Source organism: Cricetulus griseus, assembly GCF_003668045.3.
Source record: "Cricetulus griseus strain 17A/GY chromosome 1 unlocalized genomic scaffold, alternate assembly CriGri-PICRH-1.0 chr1_0, whole genome shotgun sequence".
NCBI classification, from domain to species: Eukaryota; Metazoa; Chordata; class Mammalia; order Rodentia; family Cricetidae; genus Cricetulus; species Cricetulus griseus.
The window spans coordinates 259,442,787-259,455,686 of record NW_023276806.1 but is presented as its reverse complement, the minus strand read 5'-3'; the positions used below and the strand labels follow the sequence as shown (position 1 = coordinate 259,455,686).

Here is a 12,900-nt window from a genome sequence, read left to right as displayed (position 1 = left end):
TAGACGTGTGGGTTACATCACAGCGTGTCTGTGTGGATTATGGGTCCTGTCTGTGTCCGGGTACATGCAGGACACAAGCTCCAACCAAGAAGCACTCATGAGATCAGACAGTTCCAACATGGCTGCTTAAGGCTCTGATCGCTTTCAAGGGAGCTGAAACCATTCCTGGAAGCCCAAGAGTCACAGGGCTTCTCTGTACAGGGGGCTGTCAGTTTGGAAGGACCCCTGTCCCCAGCATCTGCCCCAAGGTTGGCTCACAGCTGTGAGAACCCGCCACTGCCACGGTGGATGGATGAACACTCCCGCAGGCCTGTCCCTGATGACTGCATTTCCAAGGCCCAGCAGACAGAGGTCACCCCATGAGTGAAACCACCCCCTCTCCCAGGAAGGGGAGGGTGATGTGTGTCTTGACTGTATGCTATCAGCATTTTTGTAGATGGGGTGCCATTGTGGGCTTATGGGGAGCAAGCTGTCCCCAGGTGGAATGCAATCTACTTGTATGACCTCAGTACCCCCAGGGAGGCAACTAGGAAGCAACACTTTGGTGTCTTGGGGAAACAGAGAGGCTGCAGAGGCCCAGACCTTGCAGAGGCCTCAGAGAAGGGGTGTCCACACTGCCTCCAGGTCCAGCCGCCTCACAGCAAAGGCCACTTGGTTCCAACCACTCTTCCAGGAACAGCAGAGAGATAGGTTCGGATGTGGAAGCAGATGCCTAACCGATGACGAAAGCTCCCAAGGACTGGATCTCGGAAACCCCAGCCAGACTCCCTGTGGAGCCGGACAGTCTGAGGTCATCTGCTAAGAGGCAAGTTCACAGTGTGTGGACCCCTGAGCCTCAGGGGCTGGAGCTGGGAGAACCCAAATATGGCAGAGAAAGCAAGACCACTCCCTTGCTAGGCAGTTGTGTGGCAGAGCCCCAACTAAAGAAAACCAATGCAAATAAAACAAACAAAGACCATCATTTGGGTCTTGGGAGGCTGCAGACTTCTTATCTAAATACCTCAGCCTCAGGTGAGGAAGAAAGGAGCAGGCAAACCTAAATGCTAACAGCATCCCAGCCTACTGGGGCCCTCTTCCTGTCACACCCACAGAAAAGAGCTCATGCAAGTCTGCCTTAGGTCCATGTACACACATGGGCATACAGTCTATATACACGCTGCCAGCATGTGCACAGGGCCATTCTTCATCTAGACATGAACACACCATCTCATCCCTTCAGCTCATCATAAACACCATGGATGCAACCTATCCCTCACCACTGGGTACACACGCATCCATCACAGACACACACCCGAAGCACACAGACTGTCTATAGACAGGCTATGTCCTCCGATCACAGCCTGGCCATCCCTGGTCTAGCATGGAGAAAGCTGGCAGTCACTCACATCGGCCTGCACGAAGCAGCTTTCCATTATACAGAATTTTTATGCTTCTAAAAGAGAAGGTAGCTTCTCTCCAAGCTTCTAAGCCTGGCTAGAACAATCTGGAACAGAGTTCTCATGGTCCAAATGGTTCTACAGCACTGATGAGGTCTCCAGATGGGCTCCAAAAGCTGCACCAACCTTACTTAGCCTAAAGGCTGTCGGGCTGTCTTGGCCTCCACACCCAAGGCCCAAACTGTCTCTGCCTCAGTCAATGTCCCTAGGATAGCCTAACTTCACTTCCCTGCCTCCCCTGCTCATCCCCTCACTCTCTTAGCTCCTACCCGGAGGGTTCTGACTCCAGAACAGATTGTCTATCTTTCCCGAATCTTCACACTCCCTCCTCAAGAGTAAATACAACTCCCAAAAACAGAGGTACACATTCTTTTGTTGTTGCTGCCGTTACTCTTACTATTTCATCATTTTCTATGTGTGAGTATTTTGCCTGCAAGCATGTTTGTACACCATGTGTTTGCCTGGTGCCCATGGAAGCCAGAAGAGGGCTTCAGATCCCTTGGAACAGGTACTTGTAGATCACCATGTGGGTGCTGTGGGAGAACTCAGGTCTGGGGTTGGGGATTTAGCTCAGTGGTAAAGCACTTACCTAGCAAGTACGAGGCCCTGGGTTCGGTCCTCAGCTCTCAGCTCCAGGGGAGGGGGCTGAGAGAAGAACCCAGGCCCTCTAGAAGGGCAGCCAGTGATCCTAACTGCTGAGCTGTCTTTCGAGCCCAGAGGTACATAATCTTTCAATATTTGGTGGCATTCTTTTCTTACCCCATTTTGGGCGCTCCCCTCCAGTGACCAAGGACTCTAGTGTCCCCTCAACCCTCGTGAGGCAAGCATTGTGAACATGCATACGCCTTGCTCTCTGCATGTCAAGGCTCTGATAGCATCTAACATAGCATGCTGGGACATGGAAGACACACCCTGCAGAACTGTGGTGGTGGCTGCCGTCACAAGTCTCTCTTCCATGGCAACGCCCAACACCGGCTTTCCTGTCCTATCCTAACACACTTGGCTTGCAAAGACATCAGGAGGGGCTCTTTCCCGACAGACTCCTCAGTTGCAACACTAAAATGGGGTTAAAATCCAAGTGGTGAGCTGGGCCCGGCAGCATATGCCTAAAATCCCAAGTGTTCAGGATGTTGAGGAAGGAAGACCATAAGTTCAAGGCCTTGCATGGGCCTCTTAGTGAGACTCTGACTCAAAACAGAAATTAGCAGAAAGAAAGGAATGTGTCGCAGTGCAAGAGTGCTTGTCCAGTAAGTGTGAAGCCATAGGTCTATACCCATTGCTCCAAATAAACCAGGAAAATAGAACTTCCCAAGTTCCAAACTTCAAAACTCAGAGGAAGGGCCTAAGGAGAAAGGCCAGGCAAGATTGGTGTGACCTTCACCCTGTGGTCACCAAGTCAATTAGACTCTTGTGTTCCCATGCACCTCTGCTGTGAATAAAGGTTTGTCTTTCCACACATGTCAGAGTTGAGTGATGCCAGAGCCATGCTCCACTGACACGTGACTATGGTACAGCTTCCAAAGCAAGGATGGGCTGGTAACCACTGGGCCTTATCGTGCTCCCTGAGTATTTACATGGTGAAGTTGCCCAGAAGAAAATGTCAGCTCGCCGCTCACTGCTCTCCTTCTCCTGGAATCCATGGACAGCTAGAGACAGATACCCAGGTAACCTGTATGTGTGTCATGTCTGTGAAGCACTTCAGGGATAGGGCACAGAAATAAATGGCAGCTTCGGTGCAGCTTCCACACAGAACGGGGTGAACATTTAATGATAACACTGTCTGAATCGCCGGGACTCCTACATCCTCCTCTACCCTTACACATGCTCCTGTCATTAACCCCAGGAAACCCCATCAAGCCAGACTTGTGTGTAACCGCTGGTTTGTTCTGCTGTTGGTGCCCTATCTGGGGAAGCCTAGTGAGTTAGCTTTGCTGTCTTGACACAACCTAAAGCCATCTGAGAAGGGAGTTTCAAAGGAGGGACTGCCCTAATCAGACTGGTCTGTGGGTCTGTCTTCGGGGACTGTCTTGTTAATTGATGTAGGAGGGTCCAGCCCACTGTGGGTGGTTCCATTCCCTAGTCAGGTAGTGCTGGGCTGTATAAGAAAGCAGACTGAGGGTGAACCTGCAATCAAACAACCAAGCAGTATTTCTCAATGGTTTCTGCTTCAGTTCCTTCCCTGACTTCCCCCAGTGATGGCCTATGATCTGCCAGTGTAAGCCAGACAAATACTTTCCTCCTAAGTTGTGTTTGTCGGAGTGTTTTTTTATCACAGCAACAGGAAGGAAACTAGAACACAGGTTGAACAGTGTTTGATCACACCTACCCAGGAAAACTCATGTGACAGCCAGCCTGTCTCCAGTCTGAGGCACATACCTCAGCTCCTCCTGAGCCTCAACCCTTCCTCGTCACAGTCTCCAACCCTGCCCCATACATCACCTCTACTGAATTTTCTGTTTTGTCTATTTTTTTACTGTTTAAATATATTTATCCTTGAAGAGTTTAATTAATTTTTGCATGTTTCTGGAATTTATATAAATGGCACAGTATTGTCAATCTCAGGGGTAGTTTCTCTCTCTCTCTCTCTCTCTATATATATATATATATATATATATATATATATATATATATATATATGTATTTATATATATGCACACATATAGATATGAATACACACACACACATACACACACACACTACTGCCCAAGAAACTAGGCTCTGCTTCTTTACACAATTCTAGACTATTACACAGCGAGCTTATGGTTTGTTAACTAACCCTTCTTTCTAGTGATGTCACATGGTGTCTAGCATGGACAGTGCTGACCTCGGTCTAGGTTGCTTCAGAGGTTGAAGGGACCTGTGTTGAGTACTGACTTATCTGGTCACTCGTCATGGGCCTCGACCACCAGAGTCACCACAGCAAAGAACTCCATCTTCCTGTCCCCGGGATGTAGCCTCATTTCTCTTGCCTGTGACGCATGGCCCATCTCAGGCTAATGCCACTGGTCCTGCATGTGCCTCAACAGCTCTGAGCCTGCTGTGTGTTAAGCCTTCACCTGGTCCCTACGGAGGCTCTCCCTGTGTCGGAATCAGCTGTCTGCCTCCACATTTAAGATAACATCTCAATAGTTGTGTGAAGCCTACTTTAGGCCCCGAGAATTAATATTAGTAACTAAAACTGGAATAAAGGAATGGCTAAAGAAATGGGTACCAACACACAGACACATACATGAAAATAAAAACATACAATTAAAAGCACTGGAATAAAGGAACCAGAGATTGCCAAAGGCCATAAAAGCCAAATTCTGCAGGAGTTGATGGATTTAAAGGGCATGGAGGTAATGTTACTTGCCATTTATTGTAATTCAATCAATTCTGCCACTGTAGAAAGATCCAAACAAAGGTGTCCATCTATGTTCCTGATAATGGGTTCACAGCACTTTGCAATCTACAAAATACGCACAGCTGGACAGGGGCCTTTCCTAACTTAAAGAGATGTTTACATTATAAACACAGCTGTGCATGCACAGACACACATGCCACACACGCGTCACTGTACCATAAGATGACATTTCTCACTTTCTGCAGGTCAAAATTACAAAGAAAGTGAAACATTCATGTAGTTTTTCAGTCACTTACTTCAGTGAGTTGAAGTTATGACTGAATCTCTATCTATCTATCTATCTATCTATCTATCTATCTATCTATCTATCTAGATATCTATCTATCTATCTATCTATCTATCTATCTATCTATCTATCTATCTATCTCCCCCCTCTCTCCTCTATCTCCCTTTTCCTCTCTCTGCCCTGGAACAGACCTTCTCTGGTTATTGTTTGTGCACATGGACTGAGATTGTTTTATGAAATATTTATTAACAAGTGAATTACTAAGAGCAGCTTGGCTGTTCTGCCAGGATCTCTCAGAACTGAAATGCCTCAATAATAATTCCTTTCAGAGCTATTCTAGACCCACAGAGGACTCTAAGAAGCTGCTTCCTTCCCACAGACACCCTCTGTAGGAGTCGTCCAGTTCAGTTCTTTGAAGTGTGTGCATGGCAGATTCACAAATGGAGAGGCCCTGCGTCTAGAATGTGAAGAACCCCATGCTGGCACTAACACAAGAGAACCGGCCCCTTCCTCTGTCTCTTCCCTTCAGCTGTCCACACCTGCTCAGCGCACAGTCCCTGAACTGACCTGCCTGCTCCAGGATGTTCCTGTCGGGACACAGATCTTGGTCAACTTAGAGGCCATCCCAAGAAGAGGCGGATTGGGCTGTGCATTGTTGAACCGGCCCTTTTGCTAGCTTCATCCTGGCCCTTCCGCCTTTACTCCTCCACCACACTTGCCGGTGAAGACAGTCTCCAGAAAGAACAATTCTCAGGAACAGAGAGGGAAATGCATTTGAGACTCTAGGTGGCCCCCATCTCAGTCTCAGGCTGCTTCCTCCTCTGGCTCTGGTGGGGCTCCCACGTGTATATCCAGGCCCTGGGCTTCCCCACACTTTCTTCTCACGAATGGCATGCTAACTTCAGTCTCGTTTCTGCTCTGTTACCCCCTGTCCTCCTCCTGTCCCCAGAGTCGACCAAGAAAGCCACCTGGCCTGTGTTTCACTGCAAGCACCAAGAGCCACCCATATACAGAAGGCCCCGTTGGCCCAGGGCTCTTAAGCATTCCAGGTTAGGACTCTGCCTTTCCCAGTTGTCCCAACTGAGAAGATGGGAGCATTCTAGTTCCTTAAACATTTGTGTAACTGCAGCCCTCGTCCCACCAGTCACCACACACACTGATCTGTGCCTCGCTAAGCACTGTCTTTCCTTTGGTTGCTTAGTCTGCCATCTTTCAGAAGTTCTGTGACCCGGATACTTAGTTCATCCCACCCAACCCCTGGGACAGAGCACAGCCGTGGAGACTAATCAGGAGGCCTGGAGTTGCACTAAGGTACACAGGGTCCATCAAACTGCCACATTCCCTCTGGGTACCTGACACCTTCTCGGGGGCCCTGAGGACAGCTATGGGCCAGGGACTGAGGAGTGCTGTTGCCAGGCACCTACCCCTCTGAGTCTGACTCGAACAAATCCCCTTCTAGTTCCTCCATGAGGCCCGTGCTGGTTCTGTACGTGAAGGTACTTCCCGTACACAAAGGTCACCCAGAGCCTCAAGTCGGTATTTTCCACAGTTTCCGTGGTAGGGACACGGGTTGCTTGTAAACAGCCCCAGCCCTCCATCGGCAGGAATAACAAGCCTCCATTGTTGCCACCCCCTCCACTCCCTTGTCACCCCCCCCCACACACACACACAGTAGGACTAGTGTGGCCATATCTATGGTCCAAGTGCAATCTTTGAAATTCAGGGATTATGGTTCTTATGCATTAGAATCTGCCACTATTTAAATAAGGAAAAACTGAAGTTCATTGCCCTAGAGTGAGAACTGCCAAGTTAGACAACATGAAAATCAGGCTGCAGGAGATGTAGGAAACTAAGCATGGGGGCTTCTGTTGTAGCTCTTTGCTGGCAGGGCACTGGCTGTGTTAACTGCCTGCAGGCTTTCCTTTGGGTTTCGGTTTTCTTTTGTGCTAAGCAATGAACCCAGAACCAGTTCCCGAAAAAGAAGTGCTCTACCACTGACCCATGCCCCAGCTCTGCCTGTTTCTTATCTGATCTGAAGAATCTGGAACAAAGGACTGTGGGGATGTCTACTGTACTGTCCTGATGTGTTACAGCTAGTTAGCTGGCTAGTAGGGCTGGGCACTAAGAGAGACGGGGAGGCACGGGGTCTGGAGGCTATCTTCTCAATACCAGCCAGCCCCTGACTGCGCTCCATGATACATTCCCACCCTGGGACTACCTGAGGCTCTGCAAATGATTCTGTCACTTGCAAGAGAGGGTGAGTTTTCTTCCAGCCAAAGATAAAAAAGATAAAGGATGTTTATAGATGAAAACAAAGAACTCCCCAGTCAGAATGATCCTTCTTTAGGCTTCCCTCCTGACCCTTCTGACAGGACAGGGCCCTGGAATCCTGGGACAGATGAATCTCCTCCACTCACAGGACATCCTCTGTGGACCTCCTCAGGACTAGCTGGTAGTCCAGGATGGAGATCAGAGCTTCCTCATCTGGGGCTTTGGCAACAGGCTTCCCAAACCGGTAGTTGGAAGCCCATTCTCCCACTGCCACCACCAAGGGACACTACAGCAACTCATTCAGGTCCACACAAAGGTGTTTAGAATGCATCTCTGGGGTCAGTGAGACAAATAAAATCTACACTCTCTTAAGTAATAGTAACAGGAACTGCTGAACCAGGCTTTTGATCCCAGCATCGAAGTCTGTTGTCCCTGACAGACACCCTGGGGACAACGATCCTCAGCCCAAGTCCCGAGGAAGGAATGGTGCTGAGCAGGTCCCTGGGTTCACAGTGGAGTCAGTACCAGGCCCTCCCCTCTCTGGAAGGACAGCTTCAGCATTTCTGTCTGACACTCTAGTGTCTTCCAGGTGTGGAGGAGCAGCTGACGCGCAGGGGCTGCACAGACCACTGTGAGTAAGCTCCCCCTTTCCTCGCTCCCCCCGACTCCAGGGGAATGAGGAGCAGGGACAATTCTGACTGCTTCTCAAAGGATCAAGTGCGGCTCTCCATGCACTCCTCACTGATCTGAGCCAGCACATCTCAAGATGAAGTTCCCCACCGACAGGTCTGCAGTGCCAGGGAGATGCTCCATAACTCTGAAGGGGTGGGGTAGCACGAAGTCAACTGCATCCCAAGCCCCCAAGACCACACCAGCAAAGGAAATGCACAACACACAAACCAGCTTCATGATCACTGACTGCCCTGTCATGTCCACTCTGAAAGGCTATGGGTGTGGGACTGTGGAGCAAACTGGATGAGCTCCTGGGGGCCACGAGGAGTCCTTCCTGGACTGTTAGTCATACTGTTAGTCGGTTGTTACCCATGCTGCTTAGCTTCACCATTTCATTCTAGGGTCAAGCTCTATCTAGATGGGTCTAACCTCAGTCCATGGCCTCACAAGTCCCAGATAGCTATGCAGACAGCCCAACAGAAAAATTGTAAAACTTAGAACATTGCAAACATTTTGGAAAAAAAATTCAAACTTGGCTGTGGAATTCTCAAGCATGAGTGCTACAGATGACCATGCCAAAAGGTTGGGCACACGCCTGTGAGGTGCTTCAGTGTCCAGGTTTGAAAAGCCAGCTTTTCCTAAGGGATTCTCAAAAAGTCAATGTAGAGGGTGAGAAGTATACGTTGTGTCTCTAGAACTTTCTACCTCAGCCTTGGCCTCCTAAGTCCTAGGAGTTTTCTTCCCCTTCTACACTGTCCCCAATAGGTCGCTCTGTAAAGCAAACACAGCCCTGTGGATTCCCCAGGGAACACACAGGCCTCTGGGGCTGACCTCTCCACAGAACATGCCCTGGTGTACCACCATCTCATTCCCACCCGTGACAAGCTTGCTGCTGTAGTGGGGCTAGGAGGGGGAAAATGCACCTGAATGTCTCAATCAATGGGTGCGGAGAGCTGGTAGGTCAGCCTGGGCTCCTCCAGCACCTTAAAGGGTTAGATGCTCAACCTATGCTCAACACTCTACCCATGTTCAATGCTCTACCCATGTCCAACACTCTACTCATGTTCAACACTCTACCCATGTTCAACACTCTACCCATGCTCAATGCTCTACCCATGTTCTCACCACATATGTATGAAATTCAGAATGTAAGGTTTTCAGAAACCCATCTTACTCCTTGGCAGACCTAAAGAGTGCTAGGGTAGAGGCCACAGACACCAATTATGTCAAATGCCTTCAAAGCCTGCCCACAGCCTGATGCCCTCTTAAACCTGCTCCCTGTGCCCTCAATCCTGTGGGTGGAACCGATGGTCATACTGGCCATGTGTGAGTAAGTGTGGAATGTTATGGTCTTAGTTGTTTGTTCTCTCCAAGCATGGCTTGCAGGTGTCACCTTCTAGAGGCCTCCACCCCTTGAAACATCCAAAGCTCGCCAAACTTGTCTCTAGGTTCACTGCTTCCTCCTCTCTGAAAGCGACTGCAGGCAGCAAGCACATGAGTGTTCAAGGTCACTAGCGGCCATGCTAGTTATTCTAGGTGGTCAATGACTTTTTCACCTGACCTCAAGGGTCAAACAGAAGGAACTTAGTCAAGTCATACTGAGATTTGTCGTAGGGTCCATCCTGCCATTAGTAGGGTCTCTAAAACTTCATGCTGGGGTCTCTTCTTTGATCGGGTGGGGATGGTGCTCTACAGGGTTGCTGGGGGACAGCCTTGTTGGCATTCTAGCCTTACTGAACACTACACCACCATCCTCAGCTGCCTTCTTCTTCTACAAAATCCGTTTCCCCTCACAGCTCATGATGAGCGCACATGCACCACCCCCCCCACACACACACGGTTCTCAGCACCATAAGAGGGTGCCACCAACTGCCAGGACCTGGTGCAGAGGTGATAGGGTGCCATCGTCATCACTGCTTCTCTGGGTCTGATTTGAGGGATGGGGTGCTAGAAGCCTGGATGTCACCAGATACTCCCAAATGACCAGATGAACATTCTAGAACTTTCCTGTCCAGCTCCTTGGCTCTGAAGATACCATTGGACCAAAGCTCCTGACTTGAATGCCATGAACATCTGCCTGTGGGAGCTGTATGGTAGGTTGGCCATCTGGAGGACGACCTTTCCAACAATAGAGGCTACTCGAGAAGTATATGTTACATGTAGACATGTAAGGTAAGGTCAGAATGGAGAGTGATCCAGAGCTTGGCAGGGAGCAGCCCTGATCACTTTGGGCTCTACCACATACAGACCTTGGTCAGGTCTTGAACATATCTCTTATCAAAATCTCAGTGGTAACACATGAGACTTTGAACATGGTCCACGAAAGGCTGAGCCAGGTCTGCCAGCCAGCTATGCACTGACTCTCTTTGGCTTCTAAAGCCTGATATCACAGCAAACTTTCTTTTAGAATGACAAAAGGGCTTTTTTATCCAGTGTGCTGATTCTACTATTATTATTGGTTTCTGATGTCACACACAATACTGTTTATTCAGTTCTGCCCATGGTACACAATGCTTTGTAGGTGTGAAGCTGTTTGACCCACTAAGATATGGCTAACGACTGTTATGACTCCCTGTTTTATAGGGAAGGTAAACTCACCCAGTGTCCTGCTGGCAAGTTGAGGAGTGAGTTTTACACCTACATTCTCAACCACTAGACTCCTTGTTTGGCCTTTTCCTTGACTGGGATGGTGTTAAATAGCATAAAGACTCGGAGCCATTTTATAAAGAAGAGAGACAGAGAAGTTAAATTCAAACCAAATTCCAAATGCAGTTTATTTTAGCCCTTGTGTTTTGAGAAAAATGAGAAATGCCTTTTCTATAAATTTGCAAGATTACAGAACTTACTGTAAGCATTTGCAAACTCTGGCCCTGGGTGTTGAGGCTGCTCCCCTGCCAGCACTATTGCTGTCCCCATTGTGACTGTCAGTCAGAGAGTGGGTACAGCTCTCTCATGTTCACTCATGAAGATCCAGCCACAAGACAAAAATACACAGGGCCTGATAGTCTCACATCCTCCCCAGATGACCCACATTAACCTCTCTCAGGAGGCAGATCCTGAAGTGTAATGTTGCTTACCCAGCTCTGTTTCAACGGCGGAAATTTCCACCCAGCCACTCACGAATGCCGATGCCTAAATATAAATAGTCTCCAAGATGCAAAACTCATCATTCAATGACCTGAAAGTTCTCTGAGGGCCTCTCAGGTGTGACACAGATATGACCTGTCCTGGATAAGGCAGTGCCAACTCTCAAGTAAGACATGTTTATCAACAGCTCTGAAAGGAAGGCTGATTCGGTTCTGATATTTGCTGGAAGACGCCAGCATCAGTCTTAGAAAAACAGCTGTGAATCTCTGAGAACATGAGTATAGTTGTTAGGAAAAAGTCCCATCCCTGGTGGTCTTAACAAGGCACGCTCAGCCACCTGCCCCAATCTGCTGATTAAAGAGACAAAATAATAGTGAAAAGTAGAGAAAGGAGACTTACTTTCTCAACATAGCCTCATTGGAAAGAGGCCCAGTGACCCCCAAGTCCACCTTCAGGGCACTGACAAGAGGCTTAGGTATAAGTAGAGGGCAAGAGAAATGTGACTATAACTAAGCAGTCCAGGTCAAGTGTCTTGCCACCTACCACAGACCCATCATTGCCCTGGGCTCTCCTGCATGGTGGTCTGGTACTTCAGACCTGTGTGAAATCCAGTCCTGGGGGACAAGTTCCTCCTTGGCTTTTTCCTCTTCCTGGCCTGAGATTCTTGAGGAAATGCCAATATCTCAGGGGACAACTGTTAAAGTCTGATGTCCATAGAGAAGGGCACAAGTGTCTCCAGGAAGCTCCCCAAGCCTACTCAGGGAACTGAGAGCTCAGAATCCTGTGTGGCACCAGGCTCCAAGCCCAAGCATCTCTGTCCCTCACTAAGGACACCTCCACACAGGGCTCTGGGCATTCCCTCATGTTATTGCCATATGTGTAGTCTTCAGCAACACTGAAGTTACCACAAACACGCACTTCCTCCTTTTAACAGAGGGGTCTGACCACCTCCCCAACACCCCTGTCTCTGCTGGAAACAGAAGGGATTCACTGTATAATTGTTAACTCCCCACCATCAAGCTCCAGCCTGGTCAGTCCACTGTCAGTTCAGAAGAACTGACACTTAGAAGCTATCATCTCTCTTGCAAAAGGTTAACTTTACAACCACAAAACGAGGTAGAAAGCAAGCAGGGAAAACACGATCCAGAGAAGTCACCAGCCCCGAGGGGTCACCTTGCATTTGGGCAAGAGCTCCAAAGGTTGAGCAGACCATATGTATGATAGTGCTTAGCACTTTACAAGATGCTTAAATTAAGCCCAGAGGAGCTGGTATCTCAAGAAGGCCCTGATCCCCAGGGAGGGCATGACATGGCACCTCCTGTTAACCTATGTCCTGGGCCTTCCAGTTATCCAAATGAGAGAAACTGTACTTGTCTTACATCTGTGGGTTCGCAGACATAGCCCCAGACGCTACAGAATGCACTCCTGGAGTTCAGCTATTGTTCCTTCTCTGCCATGCCCAGGATGGAAATGACTCAGCTGGGGCAGGGAAACCCTCCGGATTCCAGCTGGCTTAGCAGAGCCACAAACCAGTCTCAAAGGGAAATTCCAAGGTTTGGGAACCCGCCCTGGTCCTTTGCCAGAGCTGGTCACAGAGAGGAGGTCTGCCTCTTATGTCTTCCCCTGCCCTGAACTTGAAGCAAATAAGACTATATCCAAAGAGTCACAGACAGGCAGTGTCTCCTGGAAAAAGGCATGACCTGGAGCTATAAGCTCTCTGACTTTAAACAGCAGTTCAGAAGCCCCCTCACCCCCACCCTCAGCCTCCACCTACGAGTGCAAGTCTGATCAAAACTTGAAGGGCA

At 48.9% G+C, this 12,900-nt stretch overlaps 1 protein-coding gene across 1 annotated transcript in view; it reads right to left on the bottom strand.

The window, feature by feature from the left end:
* Positions 1 to 12,613, bottom strand: part of Abcg1 (ATP binding cassette subfamily G member 1) — a 38,118-nt gene extending 25,505 nt beyond the window's left edge. Inside the window, exon 1 of the mRNA XM_027394400.2 lies at positions 12,475 to 12,613. The gene's annotated coding sequence lies outside the window, so the exon portion shown is untranslated. The remainder of the gene's footprint in view (positions 1 to 12,474) is intronic.
* Between the last annotated feature and the right edge of the window lie 287 nt (positions 12,614 to 12,900).